The sequence below is a fragment of the Petaurus breviceps genome, unplaced genomic scaffold, assembly GCF_028583685.1.
Source record: "Petaurus breviceps papuanus isolate PSGF00001 unplaced genomic scaffold, PetGlider_PUasm1.0 151, whole genome shotgun sequence".
Classification (NCBI taxonomy): domain Eukaryota; kingdom Metazoa; phylum Chordata; class Mammalia; order Diprotodontia; family Petauridae; genus Petaurus; species Petaurus breviceps.
Window position 1 is genome coordinate 34,992,381 of NW_027185712.1, and position 25,675 is coordinate 35,018,055.

General features: G+C 37.9%; 1 protein-coding gene and 1 pseudogene across 1 annotated transcript in view; one reads left to right on the top strand and one right to left on the bottom strand.

The window, feature by feature from the left end:
* Window positions 1–25,675, bottom strand: part of DAP (death associated protein) — a 74,925-nt gene that overhangs the window by 7,351 nt on the left and 41,899 nt on the right. The window lies entirely within an intron of this gene.
* LOC138153128 (28S rRNA (cytosine(4447)-C(5))-methyltransferase pseudogene) lies at window positions 5,427–25,675 on the top strand (annotated as a pseudogene).

The following is a 25,675-nucleotide window of genomic DNA, read 5'->3' on the forward strand; positions in this document are numbered from 1 at the left end:
GTGGAGAAAGTTAGTAGTACTACTAAATATCGTTTACATAGTGCTTTAAGCATTTTACACATGCTATCTCACTGGATCCTTACAATCCTGGGAGGTAGGTGTTTTTATTATCTCTATTTTACATTTGAGGGAACTGAAGCACAGAGACATTAAGAACAGGGAGTGCCAGAGACAGGATTCTCCTGATTCTGAGACAGCACGGATCTTCTGAGAAAACGATCTTCCTGATTCTGAGACAGCACCTAGCTGCCTTATAATGCAATACACATCTCAGTCCCATTTCCTTAATTTTGAGGTAGTACTCATTTGTGTGATGGCCCTCATCCCAGTTAAGCATCAGCTGAATTAACACCAGAGATTGATGAAGATCAATTTTTTAGTGGCCTTCTCTAAAAGGGAAAAGAGTTGGTACAAGGGAGACATGCACTGTGAGCTACCTCTCTGGCTTTTCTTCAGATGAAACCCCTGCATTCCTGAGGAGTGGGCGAGCTGCCGCTTTCTACAGTTTTAGCTATATTATTTTCTATGGATAAATGTGTGGCATTTGAATCAGGTTGCTAAGTTTGAGACATACTAACAGTTTAAAATAAAACAGAAAACCACAGACCTTTACGAACCCTTCTTTGTCGGGACAAAAAAAGAGCAAGGCCAGAGACGTCATAAACCTCCCATCACCTCTGCCTTCACTCTCCACCAGATGGCCCAACAGCTAACGTTGAACAGTGAATTATTAACTTAACAGAAACTTTTTTTTTTCATTTATAGCTTGTTAAAAGCAGAGAGAAGTGTCATTTCCAATTATTGCGTGATACCATGCTCATTCCCCATAGATGAAAGACCTTGGTTTAGGTGGTCCAAGGGTCTTTTTGCTCTGTCAGTGTGGTTTAAAGACCAGAAATATTTCTCAAGTCTTCCATTAAGTTGTTTCTAAGATTGGTAACAGTGAGAAGTAAGATTCCTTTCCTATGGCGTGCTCCTCAATGCAGAACTATCTGGGTTTTCCAGTTACTCTTGGCCGGAGGGGCAGAGGGAAGAGGGATGGGGGAAGGAAGGTAACAGAAAGATAACATCCTCTAATATTAATTTGAGGCAGAGAATTTCACAAAGGAGCTATTTGAAGACTTAATAGATTTTTCTCTTGTCATTATCCTTACAGGTCGTTCATACATTCCTAGTCCTACTACATGTTTTAGCAATGAGTACTTAAATGAAGGAAAACAATGGTACCCAGAGGCTGACATTTAATTTTTTGGCTTTAAGATTACTCCTAAGCAAGGCCTTAGGGGATCCAAGGTTTTGAAAGCTTTATGCTACCTGGACAAATATTTAATTTCCTATCTAGTGTAGAGAGCGGAAAGGGTCAAAAATTGACAACTCCTGTCATTTAGGACCAGTTTATCTCTGGAGAACTTTATCATAAACTTTTTTCCGAAGAAATGGGCTTTGTGAGGGTCACAGTAAGGTCTCATGATGCTGTAACGTCCTACAGTGGACTTCAAATTACTCTTTGAGAGTATTTTTAAAATAGTCACTTAAATTTAGAAACACATCTTTCTGAGAGGATAGGAGAAGTTAAAGCTGCTCTGAGAGTCTAGCCAAGGCTTGTTATGACCTAATAATCAAAAGGAGTATCTTCCCCCCTCTAAATATTGAGGGTGTTAATCCTTTAAGAGGAGAGCAAAGCTAACTTTGAAAGTTGTCTTAAAAGAGTGGCTTGTTAATTAATATCCAGTAGCTGTTTTTTTCTTTTTGATAATTTTTTTTTAAAGCAATTGGGGTTAAGTAACTTGCTCAAGGTTACACGGCCAGTTATTTCTGGATGTGGTGGTAAGTATCTGAGCCCAGATTCGATCCCAGGTCATCCCGACTCTAGGGCCGGTACTCTTACTCGGATAAATCTTTATTTTGATATTGTGTTTTATGTTGTACCAAGCTTAGCCAAAAGGCAGCATGGAATGAATTTTTATAGAGATAGCTGAATGGTTGCTACCTTGACCAAATATATTTCTGACATCAATTTTACCAAATCAAATTAGTAAAGGATTATTTATGGCATTTACATAGCATTGCACTGATTATTCTCTTCTAGACACAGGAGCAAAAAATAAATACAACAACAAGAAATTCAAGAAAGTAAGCCCTAATAAAAAGCCAGTTCTTCAAACTATGTTTTATAACCGGACTATTTTAAATTTTATTGGTGTTTCTTTCAAAGTAAAACTTACATTTCAAGTATTCTCTAAGCTACAATGGTTACTTTGAGGATATATTTAATTTGATGAAAATCACTCTGATAGATGTTGTTCTGAAGATGTAATATTACTTTCTCTTAGGAAACAGACAGTGGAAAAAATATTATTCCCCCTCTTCCCCAAATTCTCAGGCCTTTCCCATTTTTAAAGAATTCACTTATTTAAAGTTAAAGAAAATGCATGCAAGGCAGAATTAGCTAGGATTAAAGTCCCTGTAACACTTTCTATAAATCAGCAGAAACTCTGAGCTTATCACATATGGGAACAGTAAGCTATTATCTGTTAGGCTGAGAATATTCAGAGTACTTAAGGTTTTTATACATGTGAAATTGTTAAGGACCACACCTGCTAAACCTCAAAATCCAAGATCATTCCTTCTTGGATCATTTCTTAAAGGTAGCAGATCATGAATTATATAAATTGACTTTTGAATAAAGCTTAAACACAGCATTTTAAAAATTTAGAACATTCCAAGGAAGTCAAGATACAATGCTCAAAATACTTACTGAATGAAGTGACAAAGTTGTCCAACAATCAGCATAATAAATACTAAATCTGACATTCTCATCTACGGTTTGACAATCTATGAGACTTGTGCTCACAGATTTTTTAAAAACCTCTGAAGGCTAAACCATCCAAGGGTTTTCCTGAGATCACAAAACTACACATTTATGTAAGAAAAAAAAATTGGTTTAGTAAAGAGAGAAGTCAGTAAAACTGGGGTTCAAGTCATATTCTTACACATCCTACCTATATGATCATGGACAAGCAACCTTCTGAGTGCCCCAGGCAACTTTCTAACACTATAAATTACAAATCACTTGTTGACATGGATAGGAAGGAATTTTCATCAATGAGAAACTACCTACACTGATGACATCACAAGTCTGGACAAAACAAAACAAATATATGCATGTATTTCATATTCTTATAGAGTCTCTGATTTTTACAGGTTCATTGGTGCCTATAACTGAAAGTGACCTTAGGAAATAAACTAATCTAATCTTCTCATTTTATTTTTATTTTTTTGGAGGGTAATCTTGTTTAAGTTATTTGTCCAGGGTCACACAGCTAGTAAGTACCAAGTGTCTGAGGTAAAATTTGAACTCATGTCCTCCTGACTCCAGGGCTGGTGTTCTATCTACTATACCACCTAGCTGCCCCTAATCCTCTCATTTTAAAGATAAATAGAAATTCAAGATGGATAAAGTGACTTGAAATTCACATAGCAAATTAGAGGCAGAGCTGGAACTGAAACCCAGTTCCCTGGACTGACTCCTCATACAATGCTCTTTCCATCTATGCCACAAAGGGCACTGTTCTATATATATTATTTTAACTACTTCTGCTTTCTTCCAGTCAATCTGCCCCTGTGGGGATTCAGAGTGAGTTAAAACTTTGATGCTACCAAAATGTAACTAAGGTCTATGGACTCAGTGGTGTTTTGGTGACCTGAGTTTGTCATCTGCACAAAGGAGACTAGAGGAGACATGGGGATTAAAGAAGGGCTAGAAATGAGGTAATAAGGCAATTAGTAGGTATGTTTTTTGCTGAAACTGGAAGAATTCTTTTCACTTGAAAGCTCTTAGGGAATGGGCATATCTATTTTTCTCCTTGACCTTTTACTTTTCCCCCATGCACCTCACTAAGGACACTGATAAAGATAAGGTTAAGTGTTGGCACTGAGTCTGTGCATAGGTCCAATTTATGGCACCAAGTAAATCTCATTTTCTAAGGGAAAATTCCCCCAAACATGTTCACTCCAACACAGGAGTTCTGGGAGATTTCAATGTTACCTTCATTTCCCCTTCTAAAATAATATATATGAAATCTTAGTTTTTTGTGTAGGAAAATTGGTTTGATTTTTCTCCATTTTGCCTTTATATTTTCTTTAACTCAGGAATATTAGTCTAAGGCCAACATTTAGGGCTTTTATAAATACAGTTTGAGTTCCACATTATTCTATGGCCTAAAGTTCTTTGAGAAAGAATTTCTGCAGGGCATGGGGGGGGAGACAAAATCCCATTACAACAAATACTTCAGAGAAGAGTTGTGCTTAACAAAACCACTGCCACATTTACAAAAATGGACTATGGAAATTGCTTTACTGTTATGCTGCTCAAAGAAATGACTGAATGCTCTCCCACCCCTACCTTTTTTATACAAAAGCCTCCCTCAAACTATTCTGGGGAACTCTGTGATTCTACAGTAGTGTTAGGGGGGGTTACGCAACAAGAAATATGTTGTAATGCTGCAGAAGCATATAGCAAAAACCTATCCACTGTGCCACCACTGGTTCTTGGATCTGCTTTGATAAAGGAAAGCAACTCAAAATGGATTAACAAGCTTACTTTAATGAGTCAAACATGTATCGTTTACTTAGTTCAGGAGAAAAAAGTCAGCACCCTGAACTTCAAAGTACACAGAATTATCAAGTCAGAGAAACAGATCAAGTAGACAGATTTCCAAACTGTCCAACCATTACATTCATACCAAATCAACATCTAGGTTTCAACACCTGGGTTTTTCAAAGGAGGAGGGGCGGCTCTGGACAACAGGCTTCCCAGAATCCATATCAAATCACAGAACACTTCTCAAAGTGAGCCCCAAAACAAAGCTACACATCAGAGCTTATATAGCCTTCTCTTGGCTCAGAGATGTAACAACCTTATTGACTCACTGGCCAATCAAGAAGTATCTGCTGAAAAACAAGCCTCCCACCCCAGGCTCCAGGTGCACTTTAGCCTAGGGGCAGGGAAGATCTTTACATTTACATTCCCATTACAATCACCTGAAAAGATTTAAAATGATTAAAAATCACATTTGGTATCATTAATAATAAGCATTTAAAAATCACTAAAATATTTAATAGGAGCTAACATTTAACTATTACTTTAAGATATACAAGGTGCTTTACATGTGATAATGTGTCTCCACCCACAGCAATTGGGTTGTGTAATGAGAATTCAAGGTAAAATATATTAATTATAAATATTATTTCAACAAACACTGACTGCTTAAAGCAAATTCTACATCTGGATTTGGTCATATCTCCCAACAAAGATGTTATATTAAAATATTTTAGCTGATATCTAGGTTAGAAATAGCATTACATAGAAGAAATGAATTTTAAGAAAACTTTAATGGAAATATAGTAGGCTCTATCTTAACGAAATGACTAAACGTTTTTCTGAACTTGGTGAGTACTTGGAGTTCAATCCTATAGGAAGATGGTTATGTCCCTTTATTAACTAATAAGGGAGTGCAATATCTGAGTTGCCCACCAGGTGACACTCTACCTGAGCCACCAAACCTGGGGCCTCATTTCTTTAATTTTAGGGACATAAAGGGGATAAACTTCAGTTATCTGGAAAGTTTACTTTTTATTCTAGATTAAGAGGTAGAAAGAGCCTTTGAGGATATTTATTTTTTGTCCTCATTTTACAGATGAGGAAACTGAGACCAAGAGATGTTAAGTCTTTTGTCCAAGGTCACACAGGTACTAAATTACAATGGTTCTTTTGACTCAAAAGTATTTTCCTCTTACCCAACTTCCTCTCTATTTATGTTCTACTTATATCAGTCCTGTAGAACCTGCTGCCCATAGGCATGCCAAAGGATTTCTGGTGGCCCTTGAAAAATGTAGAGGATGTTTTTCCTCTACATTATTTGTGCGCTGCCTGTGGGCCACAGGTTGTGCAGACCTAACTTAGATCAAATACAAGTAACTGACAAATGAGGTATAAGACAGTCATTTTAACACAATGAAAAATCATGAAATACAGAAAAATGAGATTATTTTCCTGCTCTAGTGGAATTTTTACCTGAAAATGGCAATAGAAACTACAAAAAAAGTCAGAAAGTAGTATGACTGGTCAGGAGTTGTTGCCTGGTGCTTTGTGGGGAAACCTGCTACTACTTTGAGCAAAAAACTCTTTAAACTAAAGCAAACAATGACTTGGCTCCTTTGGTGGGCCAAAATGATAAAACTATCCACTTGTTTAACCTGTAATAAACTCTTAGAGCTTTGCTTAATTCCATGACCTAAGTACAGATTGGACCTTTAAACCTTAGTCAGCCACCACACATAACTGGTCTCACATTTGGAAGGAAGAATCCAACAGCTTTGCTACAGCTCCATGAGAAAATTCACTCTTATAGTATCTTAGGCAAGCGCTATTATCATAATACCTCTTCAGCAGGTCTGGCATGGGGATACACAATTTAATTTCCTTTCATTAAGTGGTAATCATGAGGGGAAAACTTTTTTTCTTCTGGAATCTATCTGCCACAAATCAGCTACCATAAGCGACTATGATGATTAGACTATGACTGCCTGCCTCTGTCTTTGCAGAGGTAGAAAGTATGACAAAGTAGAAAAAACCACCAGTCAGAAGAAAACATGTGCTCTGACCCCTAGGCGAGCAAACTGTTTCAACTAGAACCTTAATTTCTTCATCTGTAAAATGAGGAGTGGACTACTTGTATTCCCTAATGCCTTATGAGGTATTATATTATGAGGTAATGAAAGCTCTTTGTAAATCCATATCAATGGAATTTATTGCTATCATGAAAAATGAGATACTCTGAGGCAAGTCAGAAACAAATTCTACCCCGTTACTGATTTTGAGTGAATCTTTGGGTTTTATTGTGGTAGAATGTAAGTGACATAAAAGAGAAAGAGAGAGAAAGAGAGAGAGAGAGACAGAGAGAGAGTATGTGTGTGTGTGTGTGTGTGTGTGTGTGTGCAAAGAACTGTGCAGCTGACATGATTTTAAAACATTTCCCAGCAATCAGACTAAATACAAGCTCACTGCTTATAATTTGTAGCTCTTGAAACATTTTTAGGCTTGGTTTTAATTTATTTGGGTTATTAATTTTCTGGACACCAAAACAATAATTATAATTAGCATGGCTGGCTACCAGAGAGAAACATTTCACTTGACTGAACAGACATGTCTTTGTAATGTCATTCTACAAAGTTTCTGACAATCAAGGTTGTTGATTTCCCCAATTCAACCTCCTTCTAAGACCAGGAACCTCCCCACAAGATGGCACTGTTGTATCTTTCAACTTTCCTGTTTGCTTCCAGGGAAGCAAACAAAGGCTCAACAGCTTCAGGGAATAATTAGAAATAGAAGATTATTACTTGGCAAAGGCTATTTGCAACTAACTTAAAAAAAAAAAAAAGAACCCCAAACTTCTAGTTACACTTGTCAAGTGTGCCTGTCTGGAGGTGCATAAAAAAACCATAATTCCAAACCCCTGAAAAAATTATCTGGTATCCAATTCTTTCTCTATACCATGTTTAAGAGTTGATTAAATCTTTTTAAAAAGAGAAAATCACCACAGAGGAAAAAATCTTGATTTCACAATGAAATCATATTTTTTTTACTTTCAATGATCTCAAGCTCGTAGGCTTATCAAACTAGGAATATAGCCTTCTTTATTCAAATAGTGACTGGTGATGACGTAGCAGAAATCTAGCTGCAGTCACAATCATATATTTCCCTGTGATTCAAGGCAAACAACCACCCACTCTTCCTGTATATAGTTATCAGTTCTCCTGATTTGAGGGCACTGTGATCATCTTAAAATGAACACTCACTCACCATCTGTTGTTTTATTAAGTCTAAAGAATGAAAGGGTTATTATCTCTCCATTTTGATGGAATTTTATTATTTAACAGAGGTAAAACATGCCTACCCTCCTTGATAATAACTCCAGCATTGTAGAGCCCACAGCTAATTGTGAGTTTGGATGTAGGTTATAGCCTCACCTAACATTTATAGAAGACCCCAAATAGTGAATCTGGAGAAATAATGGCTTATTTAATCACAAAATTTGGAAATTTCTAACTTCTGGAGGAAAATAGGTATTTTTATATAAAAGCTAAGAATAAAATTAAAAAATGAATACAGTTAAATTTTTCCTCTGGACACAGCTGCTTACAAGGTCATTCTAAACTAAGAACTAAAAATTTAATTAACTCAGAAAAACTTTACAATCTTGTTTTTGTCATTTATACCTTTCCCTAAATGAAAAAAAAAATGAATGAAATTAGCATTCTTGATACTGGCATGTCTTTGTGGCATACAACCACTCAGGGGATAATAAGTGATTATGAAGAAGAGAGCTCTCTGAGATCACATGACACAAGTTCAAATCCTACCTCTGATAATAACTATATGATCTTGGACAACTCACCTAGTCTCCAATGAGCCTCAGTTTCCCCTGTAAAATAAGGGGAATGGCCTGATGGGTTCCCTGGACTTATGATCCTAAAGAAATTTAGGAAAAAGTGGCATGAGACAATTCTCCTTTGTGATCATTTCCGCTGGACTTCAGTATACTTTAGTCCAAATGTTTTGCAAAATGTGTTCCACAGGAATAGTTTTCTATAAGGTATTTAGAAGTCTTATGAAAAAATAGAGAGTAGGTCAGTGAACATGTTTGATTTTTGTTCATTTTGTACTCTCCCCTCTGTGCGTCACTGAACACTGGAGGTTGGCACTGTGGGGAATTAAAAAACAAAGGTGGTTCCCAAGCCTCAGAAAGTCTGAAAAAATCCTTCACTAGACATTACTGAAACATATCCAAATTAAGGAGAATAAAGACCAACAGCAGTTTTTTAACTCCCTTGACTTACAACCAAATGGGGATGTTTTCCTTATCAATTATGAGTGTATGTTATAGATTATATATCTGTGTTAGCATCTTGTTCATATGGATTTATTCTGAGACTGTGAAAACAGTCACAGGCAAACAGATAATTGTGACATGTTTTGGGCTGAAGTTCCTTTAAGCAGCTTTAGGGGGCTGGAGGAAGACCTAGGGAGCATGCACTCCTCCCTTCTCAATACACTTCTCCTTGAATAGTTAGCTCTATCTACCTATGTAGACGAGTGGAGCTGTGGGTTAAAAGCTTAGATCTCACTGAAAGGCCCTGCTTAAAGATGATCTGAACGTTGTTCTGTCCTCTGTGGTCTGGGGAGGCATGTTCACAGATGACCCATAAGTTCTGTGCTCCACTAGAAATCCTCTCCATACAAGCTTTGCTTGGTGGTGGGTTCGGCATGGGGAATCGGGGGAAAAGGGAACGAACAAGCTTGTGGGTCTGCTTCATGTTCCCTACTTTAGACAGGCAAAGTACTCTGGGCACAAAGTCTAGATCTTACTTATCCTTGTAGCCCTTTGAGAAATGAATAAATAGTGCCTTACATGAAGTAGGTAATCGAAAAAAACCAATAACCACAAAACAATGCTAAACTGAAGGGGAAATGAATTTCAGCTTCAAAAAATGAGGGGAAAAAATGAAAGTTCTTCCAACAGTTACATGTATGAGGGGGCTCTGCAACAAATAGTAAAATACTGAGAGTTCTTCATCTAGTAAAATAACGACATCAAGTTACTAAATTTAGGGCTTGTTAACATATATACACCAAATCTGTGGAGTATGTATGCCATTCATGTGGTCTGGAAATGCACTGCCTCCACTATCAGAATCTGGGACTTCCACATGTCTCTCCAAGATATCCTTCTGGTATGATTTAGTTCAGAAAAGGTTTACCTGTTGCATAGGCTGAACATAATTCAGAACCTTTAATACACTCAAATAAATTTGTGAACTCATTCATTCGAATTCCTTCTAATTATGCTTACCTCAGCCATGGACCTCTCCACTGCCCCTATGTGCTAACTGTTTTACGTCGTTTTGAGACTTGTGTTCTAATGCTTTGTTGCCATATAGCAACACCAATAAAATGTCGATATTAGAAGGACAAGCCTTTGATTCCAATGTAAAGCTTGGGTCACTAAAGGATTTCATTCCATTCCAGATTCAACTTGTCCACTTGTATTCTCTGTTTCAGATACACACTGATGTACAAGTTTGACAAATTGTCCATCCAACCACATGTCATAATCTGGAAATACCCATTCTTTATCTTCTTTGTCTTTCCTGTCTGAGTGGTCAGGCCAAATTTTTTGGTGGTTACATGTTGGTTACCACCATAATGGCCTCAGTGAAGAGGCCTATCTCTATCACAATTGGGAACATCTTTACCAAACATACACTCTCCCTGTTTTACATGCCTTGTCTGATGTTCATGAATAGTGCAGTCATTGAACGAGGACATTTTTAGGAATCTTGAATGGTTCTGATGTATGGATGGTAGATACCTTGTTGGAAAAAAAAAGCCTGTAAGGTAGCACTGCACTACTGAATAAAATGTTTAAAAAAAAACTATTTATTTATTTTATTTTTTAATTAATTTGTTTGTTTCCATTTAGTTTACAGGATTCAATTCCACAATTCCTTGAATTTCGCATTTTGTCCCCCTCCCCCCATGGCGGCATATAGTCAAGTATATGATCTGTAAATACTTTCACATTATACATTACTCAGGTTATAGAGACAGAATGTATCAGATGGAATGAAAAATGGTAAAGAAGACATAAAACCAAACAAGAGAAGGAAAAAGATCAGGTATTTTGCTTCCACCTGGATTTTAAAAAAATATTAAAGGGGCAGCTAGATGGTGCAGCAAGTAGAGCACCTGCAGTCAGGAGGACCCCAGTTCAAATTTGACCTCAGACACTTAACACTTACTAGCCGTGTGGCCTTGGGCAAGTAACCTAATTCCAACTGCCCCTCCAAAAAAAAAAAAAAAAGGCAAAAAAACCCTGTTACACACACATAAACCAATCCACAAACTATTACATACCCTGGAATAAAATCTAGATGGAAGAAAATCCAAAAATCCACAACAAAGGCTATTTTTAAGAAGCTAAATATCAGATTTTGTTAGTGCTGTCTTTTTTTTAATTTAGGGAAGGGAAGAGTGGTGGTCATTTTAAATACATATTTATTCTGTTAGCATTCTTTTTTGTAAAGGGAGGGAAAGTACAAGAAAAATGATAATATAAGGCAAATGTTTAGTAGCAATAGCATCACCAGACGAGTATTTACAAATATTGAACCAATCATACCAAAAAGATTAAACTTTAGGTAAGAAAGTAGAAACATACATTACTGATCCTTTCTGCTCTGGGACTAGTTATACTTAAAGAGAAGTGAAATGGAACTTAAATTGGACTGGCCATCACTGATATTTACATAAAATTTAACATTTGAAGGGTACATAAATTTGCCAGCTTAGGAATTTCCTTGACTGAATGTAGATCACAAATTCTCTTATGACATGGAAAGCTAATTTTCCATGTCATAAGAGAATCATCATCCTGAGGCTAACCTATTGAATAAGCCACCCCACCTTCCCATATGGAAGGTAGAAACACATTTTGGAATATTCCAAGATTATTCTTCTTTCTGGTCACCTCTCTCCGAGTCTCACTGTTATCCATGGAAGTTGGACAAAAAATGACCTATAGGACTAACATTGCTTTTGTTAAAGTCAAGTTCGGAGAATGATAGACAAGAGCCCCCTTATTTCTCTCCTGCTGGATTTGCCAGTAATTATATCCTTAATCCACCTTCCCTACTCATTTCAGGAAAGGGATTTGGTGAGTTGATAGCCAGGCATCTGATATTACAAGCTTAAATTTTCACTACTCTCTGTATTTGCAAATTTAATTCAGGGTCTTACTACAGAAACTGGAAGCACATTCTTTCCCAGATCATAAGCCATTCCATTTTTTCCTTTTTGTTCATTTGCAGAGATAGAAAAAAGGTCAAATACAACATAAAACTAAATATGGCGTTTTATAACCTATCCAACACATTTCTCCCTACTTCTGACCTTTTATTTCTTCAGGACAATTCTGTTTGGCAAGGTTTTGGAGGTCTCCCTTCATACCCTCAGGTATTAAATTATAAGAAATTCTAATAATCTGGGAGACTCTTCCTCACCCACACCTGCTTGGAGGCTGGAGGCTTCTAAAAACTTCACTGGAATGTTAACATAACAAAGCCCTAAGTAATACCAAATTAATGTTTGAGAGGAGGCTCAGACTATGTTAAGAGAATTGGGAAAAATCCACAAAGAAATGATGGTTGAGGTAAAGGAGTATGAATGAGATAGATAGCCAGTAGATGGGGTGCAGTGAACTGATTGAACAAGGCCAGGGGTCAGGAAGACTCATTTTCTAGAATTCAAATCCACTCTCAGGCATTTACTATCTGTGTGACCCTGGACAAGTCACTTAACCCTGTTTGCCTCAGATTCTGCATCTGTAAAGTGAGCTGGAGAAGGAAATGGCAAACGTCCCCAGTGGCTTTGCCAAGAAAACCCCAAAAAGGGTCATGAAGAATTGAACATTGCTGAAAAACAACTGAACAACACAGAGAGATTAAAGAAGGAACAGGTTAAAGATAGAGTTCTTGAGAAATGCCTACATTTGGGGAACAGGAAGAAGATAGAGGTAGGAGTAAAATCAAGTTGATGCTGTATAATGCATACAAAAGAAAAAAAATCAAGATGTCATCTGTGTCAAATAATACAAAGAAGTCAAGTAAGATAAAGACTAATAAAGGGTCACTGGAGTTGACAATTAGGAGGTCACCGATGACTACTTTAAGTGCAGTTTCAGGAGAATACAAAAAAGACAGCATTAGCATCAGCAACAAATATTTAATAATAGTAGGGCTTTGAGAATATGATAAGATCCCAGCTCTTAAAGGAGTTTACAAGGTTTCCTGTGCTCTGAGAGATAAGTTCAGTATGACCTTCTACCTGATGCTACCTCCAAGACCAAATCATTCAGAGTCAAAAGCAAACATCTATTCAACACAGGCACTGCCAGTGACCATCCTAATTAATTGCCCCAAAGCCCACACTTGTTTTTACCATTGTGGAGTTTCTAAGAGAAAGACCTGATACATGTAGTTATATGTAACAATATAGGATTTTCCCATAGTAGTGAGACTAGAGTAAAGTGGGGAACATTAATTTCTTTGAATTCTCAAATTTAAGGCACTGGCCAATAAAGGTTTCAATCCAATAATGCAAGTTTAGCCAGAGTGTGGAATAAAGTACATTTCCCAGGTAACTGTCTTTATCATTATCTCATCTCTCTAGCATTCAATAAACCATAGCTAAATGAGAACTCATGAAATTATATTCAAAGGAAATTTTTTTTTATCAAATCAAACAAGTATACATCTGATCTTGAAAAACAGGACAGAGGCTATAGACAATCTTTGTAATATGCCCATGTTTATAGAATAGACCTATAAAATAAATCTTTACAGAGTATACCTTTGTACTCTATAGAAAGAACACACACATGCACACACAATCTAAAGGCAACTCCTGAACACTTCAATATTAAGACTTTGCAAGGCTTCCAGGAAATGATGGACACAAGCAATAACCTGCTCTTATGGTGCAGCTAAAGGTGGGCAACAAACAACTGCAATTAAGTAGACTAAGGAACATCCTCAGCTGCAGCAAAACACAGCCCCTGGCACTCCACTGTCTGTCTTCCCCAGCACTCAAGAGTAAATGAACAATATTGTTTAGTCACAGTTGTAATATATTATATTCTAAAAATAAAAACAAAAAAATCTAAAGTTCTAGCAGTTTCACATGGAGAACAAGTAAATAGCGTAGCCCCCAGTATTTGGAGTCAAAACATCTGAATTTTCATAAAAAAGTTAACCACTTATTAAGCTATGCAACTCTAAGCATGTTATTTAGCCATTCTGCAACCTCAGTTTCCTTTTTTGTAAAGTGGAGAAAATAATGCTCACACTACCCATCTCATTTAGACATTAATTAGCATTTTCTTTCCCAAATGCCAATTCATTTCTTAGAGCAAAAGTTCATTTCCTTCCCTCATCTTGCATCTTGTCCTAATCAAGTTCTATCCAGGCATCTCAGCTCGTTTTTCTTCTCTCAGCAGATGGGCCTTTTCTGATAGATGATGTCAAATTCATAAACTGTAAGAGCTGGAGTAAACATTAGATCACCTAGTCTAGCTCCCTTAGAAACTGAGCCCAAGAGATGTGAAATGTCTGGTGTGATGTCATAAGTAGAAGAACTGGATTAGAACCAATATCACAATAAGGGATTAATTAGGATATAATTTTTTATCTGCTCTATGATTTTTTGGTATAAAAAACTCACGGTGAAGAAATACCCTCCCTTTACCAATGCAGATCTGGACAGTCCCTGTAACTTGTAGCCTTAAGAGAGCTGTCTAGGGCATCAAGAGGTTAAGAGACTCACTCAGGGGCACAGAACTAGTGTGAATGAGAGGTGGGACCTGAACACAAGTCTTCAAGGTCAACTCTCAATCCACTAAAGACTACTAGATAGTTCTTTGCAGCTCACAAAGCACTTTTCTTACAATCCTCTGAAGCATATAGTTCATATATCATTATCATGATCTTAAAGATGAAAAAAACAAGGTTTAATGAGATTAAGTTATTGCCAAAGACTTGGAAGCAGGTCCTGACTCTTAAGTCTGGTGCTATTTTCATAATACCATGAGGCTCATGCAGCAGAAATTATTTAGAAAGACACTAGCTAACATTTATGAAAAATTTTTAAGTTTATGAAATGCTTTCATATATTATCTCATTTGATTCTTTTAACAACCTTGTGAGGTATTATTGCCCTTTCCCTTACCTTTCCCCACCCCCAAAACTAGAATTTGTTAAGTAAAATGTAAACTAGGTAAACATAATAAAGGTAATTAATTTGATATGCATGTAATTCCAGCAATCTAGTCAGTTTCCAAATATTCATATTAATGGATGAAGAGAGGGAGGCAGCCAAAGGTAAATGCCACTAAATGGCAGATCACTGGATAATCATTTATATTTGCCTTTCTGATGTGTTTTTGTACTTATATTTGAATATGGGTATATGTTTGCTTTTTGGGTAACTCATATCAAAGAATTTCCTACCAGAGAACAAATAAATCTTTACATTATCCTCCACAACTTATGATGACTCCATTGGGTGGAGCTCAGGTTCTGAGGAAGGACAACAGTGGAATATTGGCCTAGACAGGCCCCATTTGTTAAGTGGTTCTAGTTCCCCTCACCTCTTCATTCATTCTCCTTTCTTAGGATCCTAGGCTCTCAGAACTGGCAGGGCCCTTATAAAGCTTCTAGCCTAACCTCTTATCTAAGGTATGAATCCCCAATATAGCTTCCAAGCCAGGGAGTCATTTAGGTTCTATTTGAATACCATAAATAAGTAGGAATTACCTCCTTCTTGAAGAAGCCATCAATAGCCATTCCACTGTTGGACAAGTTAGAAATTAGTCAATAGGCATGCCAAAGCAAGTGCACATGAATAATCACTACTGTGATCCAAAATTCAGAAGTTGAGTATTGAAATGGCTCTTCACTCATGGGGCCTTTCATTTCATTACATTATAAGCCCTGGAAAGCACTGAGTGAGCTTAAAGAAGGAGAAAGCCAACAGATGCAAGAGGTCAATATACACTAGTTACCGGTTTCAGGGTGATTATTTACTTCAATTTAACTCAACAAATGCTTTAAAGTGGATACTGTGGATGATACTGGCTAAAGCTTCGTAACACCGCAGTCTCCTAAATGAGATCTATCATTCAAAAGAATTTGGTTTCTGCTTAGGAAAAATCAAGTGGATAAGAAAGGCCTATTGTCTGCACTATAGTATGAAACTGGAAGGGCAACCTACAGAGCTCCCACCTGTGTGTATATAAACGAATGTATGTATTTATATACATGTTTGTGTATATGTACAATTGTACACATATATACACATATTGGACAGTCACTTCAAATGGACAATAAAGCGGATTTGGAATAAGGAGGAAGAGTGGGCTGGACTGCCTTTGGGAAACTGCAAAGCTCTTTTAAGGATCCCTCACTTCTCTCTAAAATAAAGGCTTATTTTTTTTTAACGGCAACAATCTTCTAATGACATGTGGCGGTGAGAAATGTAACACTACAGCTTTTAAAGGAATGAAACTGAAGATCACTCACCAGAGAACAGAGAGGTGCATGGTGGGATTGAGTAGGCTGCAAAATATTCGCACAGGGAATTATGCAGATGTGGTGCAAAGAAAGACATCAAAGAAATGTGAAATGGGCTGATCACATGATGGGAGCAAGACAGAACTGACTGAAGGGTGGATTAAAAGAGAAGAGACAACAAGGAGGGAGACCAGTCATTAAATTACAATAGGCCCTGATACAGGCTGGTAGTATTGTGAATGGAAAAGAGTGGATAATAGAGTAGGTTAGGGATGTAGAAGAGGGAAAAGTTAAGGATAACTCAGGTCTCAATCCTAGTCTAATGGGAGGATGAACACATAGAGGAGGTTCTTCTATGGGTTAGACTAGATAGCAACTGGTTCTTTTTAATTCGGAGATTCTATGATTGTATGAAATAAAAATGCCACACGGGGAAGAACAAAGTTGGAGACCAGGAAGCAATCCACTTTCCTATCTTAAACTCATCCTTTTTCTGAACTTTTAACACAACTCTTCCCATTATCCTCAAATCATTCTCATCTCTGTTTTGACTCACCCTCTATCCCCTACTCAACTGCTATATCTTAGTCCCTTCACCTCCTCAATATCTTTCAAATGCCCCCTTTTCACTACTCACACGAGCACTGCCCCCACCCCATTTCCTGAACTATTGCAATGGCCTCCTAGTTGAATTCCTGCATCTAGTCTTTCCCTTCTCCACACCATCCTTCATATAGTGGCCAAACTGAATTTCCTAAAGCACAGCTCTGACCAGTCCTTCCCCTATTGAAGATGATTCAGGGGCATCCCACTGTCTTTAGCATTAAATATAAACTCCCCTATTTGACATTGAGAGCCCTTCATAATCTGGTTCCAGCCAAGCTGACTTGCTTGCTGTTTCCTAAATGTGACATTCTATTCTCTTGCCTCCTTGCCCTGGTACAAACTGATGCCCATGCCTGGAATGCACTCCTTTCACCACTGCCCATGAAACCCCTGGCTCCCATTAAAGTTCAGAGGATAGAGCACTAGACTTTTCAGAAGTCTCAGGTTCAAATCCTGATTCAGACATTTACTGTATGACTGAGCAAATCACTTAATCTCTCTTGCCTCAATTTCTTCATCTGCAAAAAAGTTGGACTCAATGGCCCCTAAAGTCTCTTTCACCTCTAATCCTGTGATTCTTGAAGAAGCCTTTCCTGACTCCTCCAGTTATTTTTTAAAAAGATACTTAGTCATCTGTGGTCTTGTATTCTTTAAGCTCCCTGAGGGCGGGGAGGCTTAGTTTTGTGTTACTTGTATCCCTCTAATCTGGCATAGTGACTGGCAAATAGTAGGCACTTAATGAAGGTTTGCTGCCTGATTCTGACCTTCTGCTCAGCTGAGCATAGACAACTCAAGCTAATAGAGGGTTGGTCTTCTCTTAAATCTTTCTTTAGAGGAGGGAGGTTGGCTGTTTCAAATTAGTCTTTCTTCAAGAAAAGTAAATAAAAAGAAACAGAAGGAAACAATACTCAAATACACGTAATACTAAGGTCAGTTAGCAAAATAAGTACTTGATTAGAAGATGTTCTATCAATAAAACTTAAAAGTCAGACTGGCTTTAGAGAAACCAAAAAGACAATCATATAATCAAAATTGATTAAGGCAGCCAAAGGGCTGCATGAGGACACTAGTCATGGGAATGGCAGTGGGGGACTGAATGCCATGGGAAAGGTGAAGATGAGGTATGCCAGGTGAGAAGCAGGTACAAATAAAGAAACTTGGCTAATTTTCTATAATTTTATTCAGGGCCTTGACAGCCATGTGTAATGGGAATGTAAATTTGTAAGATCTTCCCTGCCCCTAGGCTAAAGTGCACCTGGAGCCTGGGGTGGGAGGCTTGTTTTTCAGTAGATACTTCTCGATTGGCCAGTGAGTCAATAAGGTTGTTACATTCTCTGAGCCAGGAGAAGGCTATATAAGCCCTGATGTGTAGCTTTGTTTCCGGGGGCTCACTTTGAGAAGTGTTCTGTGATTTGATGAAACTCTGGGCTAGCCGTTGTCCAGAGCCGCCCGGCTTTGAAACCCAGATGTTGATTTGGTATGGATGTAATGGTTGGACAGTTTGGAAATCTGTCTACTTGATCTGTTTTTGTCTTGATAATTCTGTCTGTATACTTTGAAGTTCGGGGTGCTGACTTTTTTCCCCTGAACTAGGTAAATGATACATATTTGACTGATTAAAGTAAGCTTGTTAACCCATTTTGAGGTGCTTTCCTTTAACAAAGCAGATCCAAGAACCTGTATGGGCAGCCACCCTGAGGACGCTTGGGGTGCTTGCTGCTACACCATGTTCCTTTAAAATAATCTGGAATGTAGTTTTTGAACCCATGCTAAAAATTTTCCATAACTGCTCTAACATATCTATAAAGATTAGTTTACCAGATTAGTTAGATATGACATTGGGAAAAAGAGACATTAAAGAACATAATAGGAAACTAGATGTATCCTTAGGTTCAAAATAATCAACATCACAAACATAAGATGAGGAAAAGTGCAGCTATAAAACAGTTCCTGTAAAAAAAAAGTTCAAAAGTGGAACCCACCAAATTATTATCTCTGCATACTATTTGACTCATTTAGGCCATTACTAGGCCTACATCCCAAAGAGACCAAAGAGAGAGGAAAGGGACCCATATGTAGAAGAATGTTTGGAGCAGCTCTTTTTGGTTAGCAAAGAATTAGAAACTAAGGAGGTGCCCATCAAGAGCGGAATGACTGAACAAGTTATGGTACATGAATGTAATGGAATACTATAGTGCTGTAAGAAATGGCAAAAGGTATGGTTTCTGAGAAGCCTAGCAAGATCTGTATGAACGGATGCAGAACGAAGTGAGAACAATTTATATAACAATAGTGTAAAGAAAAAAAATGAAGAAAACTTAAAAAGTATGTTTAATGATCTACCATGGTTCCAAAGGACCAGTAATTAAGTATGATATTCACTATGACAAAAGCGGTACTGCAGTCAAGGCGCAGAAGGATATAATGGTATAAATAGAATAGTATAATATAAAAGACATAATTTTAACACGTGGCCAATACAGCAGGAATTTGATTTTGCTCAACTATGAATATTTACTACAAGGGTGCCCGTCCCACCCTCCCAAATTTGGGGTTGAGTTTGTCAGAAGAGGAAAGCTAGCAATATGTTTTCCAAAAGAAAAAGCAAAGAAACAGTCATTGAAGCATTTTTTAAAAGCTCAGTACAGAACAGAGGAAAGGACAGAAACAAATTCAGAGCAGCAGGACATCTTTCAAAGTCACATGTTGAATGTTTACATATTTTAAAGAAAAAGCAAGATGTATGCCCAAAGGGCTATAAATAAGTGCATACCCTTTGGCCCAGCAATACCACTTATAGGGTTGTATCCCAAAGAGATCAAAGAAGTGGGAGGAAGAACCATATGTACAAAAATATTTATAGCAGCTCTTTTTGTGGTGGCAAAGAATTGGAAATTAAGGGGATGCCCATCATTTGGGGAATGGCTGAACAAGTTGTAGTATATGAATGTAATGGAATACTATTGTGCTATAAGAAATGAGGAGCAGATGGACTTCATATTTACCTGGAGAGGCTTATACAAACTGATGCTGAGTGAAAAGAGCAGAACCAGGAGAAATTTGTACACAGCTACAGACACAACGTATGTGTGACAACCAACTTTGATAGACTGGACTCTTCTCAGCAATGCAGGGTTATAAGACAACTCCAAAAGACTCTTGATGGAGAGAGATGTCTACATTCAGAGAAAGAACTAGAAAGAACAGAGTTTGAATGCAAACTGAAGCAAACTACCTGCTCTCTTGTCTTTTTCTTGTTTGGTTTTGTTTCCTCTTTCCCATTGTTCATTCCATCTGATACAATCCTTCTTTATAACCTGACTAATGCCTAATGTGAAAGTATTTGCAGATCTGATACTTGACTGCATGGTGCCATGGGGGGGGGGGGGGGGGGGGGGGGGGAAGGGGGAGGAGAAAAATTGAAACTCAAGGGATTGTGGAACTGAATCTTGTAAACTAAAAGTAAACAAACAAGAAAGACCAAAAAAAGCAAGATGTATGAATTCAGATTTATTGTTTTATGTAGAATTCTTTTTTTCTGTTCTACTTTGTATATTGAAATGCTCATTTTTATTTGGTATTTATCAAACCCAGAAAATAACTTTAGAAGAAAGAAATACAGAGATCCAGAGGTTTTAGAGTTCAGAGAGCTCAAAATGAGTCAACAATTTGACATGATTGCCAAAAAAGTTAATGCTAATGTAGACTGCATTAAGAGAAATATAGTGTGATTAACAGCTGTCTTCATAGGCAGTCTTTGTAATGTTGGAAGCACTTTGAGAGCAAGTCTGAATGGACCCATGTATAATCTGCTATGAACAACATTTGTATAGTGTGTTTCATTTTTAATGTGTGAAAATAAAAACAAATTAAAAGAAGACAAATATAGTGGGGGGCGGCTAGGTGGTGCAGTGAGTAAAGCCCAGCCCTGGAGTCAGGAGGACCTGAGTTTGGTTCTGGCCTCAGACATTTAACACCCACACAAAAAAACTAGCCCTGTAACCTTGGGCAAGTTACTTAACCCCAATTGCCCTTCAAAAGACAAAAAAAAAAAAAAATATATATATATATATATATATAATGTATAGTGTTCAGGAGGAAGGTGATAATCCTTCAATGCTTTATCCTGCTCAGACTACATCTCTACTGTTGGGTACCACGTTGTGCTCTCTATTGGGGACGGACACTGATAAAGTTGAGCAGGCTATCTTCATGTTTAAGATGCAATTTACTGTTTTTCCTATAGCACTCATTTGCTTATGTGGAGTACAGATTTTAATTTAAAGGAAAAAAAAACCCATAGCATTTAGTAGCACAGATATAAAAATTATACACACCATCAAGTACTACTTGTCTCACGGAGTTGTGAAGGAACCATTTTGTAAATCATAAAGTACCTAATATTATTTAGTACAGGTAATGTCTTCATTAAAAACCTTTAAGAAAGAGCAAGGAGGATACAAGGGAAAGAGTACTAGCTCTGGAGTTGAAGGATCTGAGTTAAAACTCTATCTCTGAATAGGGAAACTACCCAGGGATGCTAGGTAGCCTATTAGTCACATCATTTAAACACCCTGAGCTTCAGTTTCTTTATTTATAAAACAAAGGCAATAGATTATGTGGCATCTTTGATCCCTTCTAAATCTATATCTATTTTCCTATCAATGTGAGGACAAGAGAAAAAGTCCATCTCCTTTTTCATCAAATTTTTACATTTTAAATGTCCCATTGTAAACATTTTTGTTTTTGAACATCGTTGTATACATTCTAACTCCTAGAGGAAATATGTAATTAATTTAGGTAAACACCTAGTATACCCCCTTTTTTGTATTTATGAAAAAACTCTTTCAAATTATCATTAGCCTTCTGTTCCATCTCTGGATGGTACGATAACATAACCTCTGAAGCCTCATACTCTATGCCTATGACTCTGTTAAGTGGACAAGGGAGTCAAAATTCTGTCACCCTCATGAAGTGCTCTGAAGATTTTTGTTACTGATTTAAACTCCGATTCAGAGAACTGGGCTAAAAATGTTCCGGAGTGAGTATCTTTGTCCCTTGCTTTTATAGTGGTTATTTTCTATGGAAGAAATCTTCCTTAATATTTCCGATATCTGATGTATCATGAGAAGTAGTCACGGCCATACTTTTCAAGTGGGTCCCAATTTATAGATAGAGCCTGATTAGTGTGAATAATTAATCTTATGATGCAGTTAAATGCACTGAGATTCACACTATTTGAAGACATAATTATGTATAATATGATAATTGGTTGCAGCCCAATGGACGAATGCAATGAGAATTTAAATAATGTGAACTCTTCAGTATTTGCACAAATCAGGACCTGGTTGTATTGTTCTTTACATTCATTTGTAGAGGGAATAAGGGAGAGAAAGAATAACTGGGATGAGATTATGGTGGGGCTGCTGTACATTATTATACTCAGGAATGCACAAGAATATTAAAGTCAACAATAAACTAGGGCTTCAGAAAGACAAGTTGCAAAGGGCAGCAGGGAAGAAAACCAGCAGAGCTGGTTAAGCAAAGTTCTCTTCATAGTGAGAGGTTAAGAGATATTTCCCCAGAAGTTTCAGCCACTATCGTTAAAATCAGAAGTTTAGGATAGTGAACTGGATCTACAAAGATAAACTTCTCTAGAGGCCAGAGAACCAAGGAAGTTTAATGTTGTCTTCTCACCAATGGCTTGAATGGTTAAACAGACAAAATATAAAAATGTTCATATTTGTGGTTGGCATTAAGACTTAACTTCTGAAATGCTGCTGCTTTCTGTTTATGGGGGAAGAGAAGGGGAAAAATGAATAAGACTTTACATAGCACCTTTATGTGCCAGGTACTATGCTAAGTGATTTTTCCCCCAAATATTATGTTATTTGATAACATCTGTAACAATGGGAATAGCACAAATGACTATTTGTGGATGGTGGACCAAGTTTAAATAGATTCAAACAACATCTAAAAAGAATCATGCCCTCTGTACTATGACTTCAATGTAAGAACTAAATTTACTTTGTTTCAGTCAATTGATGCAAGTGTGTACTACTTTTAACATTAACAGCAAACATTTCTTGGATGTCTACTCTGTACATGGAATTAAACTTCGATGGAACTATGTTCAGAAACAATTCAACAAACATTTAAGTGTCTACTATATGCAAGGTATCATGCTAAAACAACAATAAACCAATCCCTACCCTGAAGGAAATTAGAATCTAATATGGAAGCTATGACATCGATTTGGATTTTGAGAATCTGCATCTGCTACTTACTCCCATGTTGTTTACCTCTTGGTGCTATAGCTTCTCATTTTCAAAATTAGGGGGTTAGACTAGATAGCTTTTGAGCTCTAATCTATGATTCCAAAGTCCCTAAATATTTCTGATTATCAATTTTGGTAGTCTCTGGAATAAAATACTTTTCACACAAGAGGCATTAAGTGCTGTAAAAACAGAAAACAGGAAATGTGAAACTTAACTTTGAGCTGAAGGGTACTTCAAATGTTACTGGGGTTTATATTAAATAAAACCACATTGAAAAAAGGCAAGTTAAGATAATAGGGAAAAATAGTGTTAGCATAGTACTGATCATAATACTTAAATTGTAGAGTTACCAAAAAGGCTTTTAAGTATGCACGTAGGTTAAAAACAAACTTTTGGAAACCTTTTGTAGTCAATATTTTTACAGCATTTATAGCTATCCATTTGCAAAGAGTGAATTTTAAATTTAGCCCTTTGTTATGTCTGTTGAAAATGATAGAAGAAGGGCGCAAAACTGCTTCTGGATTGTGGGGCGAGCGAACCGCAGGCTCTGTAGTGCACGTGGACCCAGTATTTGGCAGCATGGGGCGCAAGTTGGACCCCACCAATGATGCAGAGAGTGAAGGGGCTGGCTGAGTTTCTATAGATAGCGAAGATGATATGGTAGATGACTTATGGTGTGGCCTTCTGAAGAAGAAACTGATGAAGATGATGAAGTCTTGCCCACTGAGAAGGCTGCTCAGAAGCAAAGGGCCCAGGAAACAGAAACGCTGAGTCAGTGGAGTTCAGAAAACACTGATGATGAAGAGCAAATGTAACACTCTCCCCAGTCAAAATCCAAGAATGATGATGAAGAAAATGGGGATCTTCAGATCAACTTGGACAAGGATGAAAAATTTGTATTGACCTCTGGCAAGGAGATAGAACAAGAGAATGCCCAGGCTCCAGATCTGCAGTCTGTACACCAGCGAATTCAGGACATCGTTGGGATGCTGTGGGATTTTGGGTCTCAGAGAGAGGAAGATCGGTCTCAGACTGAGTACCTGAGCCGGCTTTGGAAAGACTTGGCTACATACTACTCCTATAGCGACTTCCTGATTGGCAAGATAATGGACATTTTCCCTCTTTCTGAGCTAGTGGAAATCCTAGAAGCTAATGAGGTTCCCCAAACCATCACCCTGAAAACCTGTTGCCGGGATTTGGCCCAGGCCTTGATCAACCGAGGAGTAAATCTGGATCCTTTGGGTAAATGGTCAAAAACTGGACTGGTGGTATATGACTCTTCTGTGCCCAGTGGGGCTACCCCAGAGTACTTGGCAGGGCATTACATTCTTCAAGGTGCTTCCAGTATGCTGCCTGTCATTGCCTTGGCACCACAGGAACATGAGCGTATTTTGGACATGTGTTGTGTCCCTGGTGGCAAGACTAGCTACATAGCCCAACTGATGAAGAACACAGGAGCGATCCTTGCCAATGATGCGAATGCTGAACGCCTCAAGAGTGTTGTAGGCAATCTACACCGGCTGGGGGTCACCAATACTATCATCAGCCATGATGATGGACGTCATTTTCCTAAGGTGGTAGGAGGCTTTGATCAGGTACTGCTTGATGCCCCATGTAGTGCCACTAGTATCATCTCTAAGGACCCATCTGTCAAGACCAACAAGGATGAGAAAGACATCAAGAGATGTGCCCATATCCAAAAAGAATTGCTACTGAGTGCTACTGATTTTGTTAATGCTGCTTCCAAGACTGGAGGCTACATTGTCTACTGCACTTGTTCCATTACGGTAGAAGAAAATGAATGGGTTGTAGAGTATGTCCTGAAGAAGAGGAATGTTCGGCTGGTGCCCACAGGACTGGACTTTGTCCAGGAGGGCTATACCCACTTCAGAGTACACCGATTCCATTCCACATTTCGCTCTACCTGATGTTTCTACCCCCATACACACAACATGAATGGCTTCTTCATTGCCAAGTTTAAGAAGTTTTCCAATACTATACCTCAGTCTAAGGAAAGTGATGCAACAGCTGACCCCACAGACTTCAGACTGACCGATGAGCCTTCTGCAGCTAAAGCCCAGGTGGTCCCCCAGCCTAAAATCAGTCCTAAGCTTGTCAAGAAGACCAAGCAAGCTGGAAAGGCAAAGGTGAAGCTAGAAACCAGAAAGGCAGAGGTGAAGCAACAACAGCAGCCCCCTAAGAAGACTCTTCAAGAATGGGAAGCCTGTCCACAAGGGCCCTCAGCCTCCTACAGCAAGGACCCCTAATTCCAGCCGGTCTCCACCTAGGAAGAAGCAGAAATCTCAGTCCTGAAATAGTAGCTGCTGTGGGGTCTTGAACTACCAGACTGGGGTGACTGTGAGCTTCTTTCAGGAGCTTGGCTTCATCTTTGGGAGAGAACCCTTGTCTGACTTAGACACTGTCCAATTAACCTTCCCCTTCCCCTTGTATACACATAAATATGCCCACCCCCCCCCAAAAAAAACGATAGGAGGAAACTGTAGGTTATATTTTTCAAGCTCCAAACCCCAAAATGTCTGAAAAAGTTTTTATTGGATTTGGGATACTTTTATAAAATATACCCAGATGCCTCTTGACAGTGT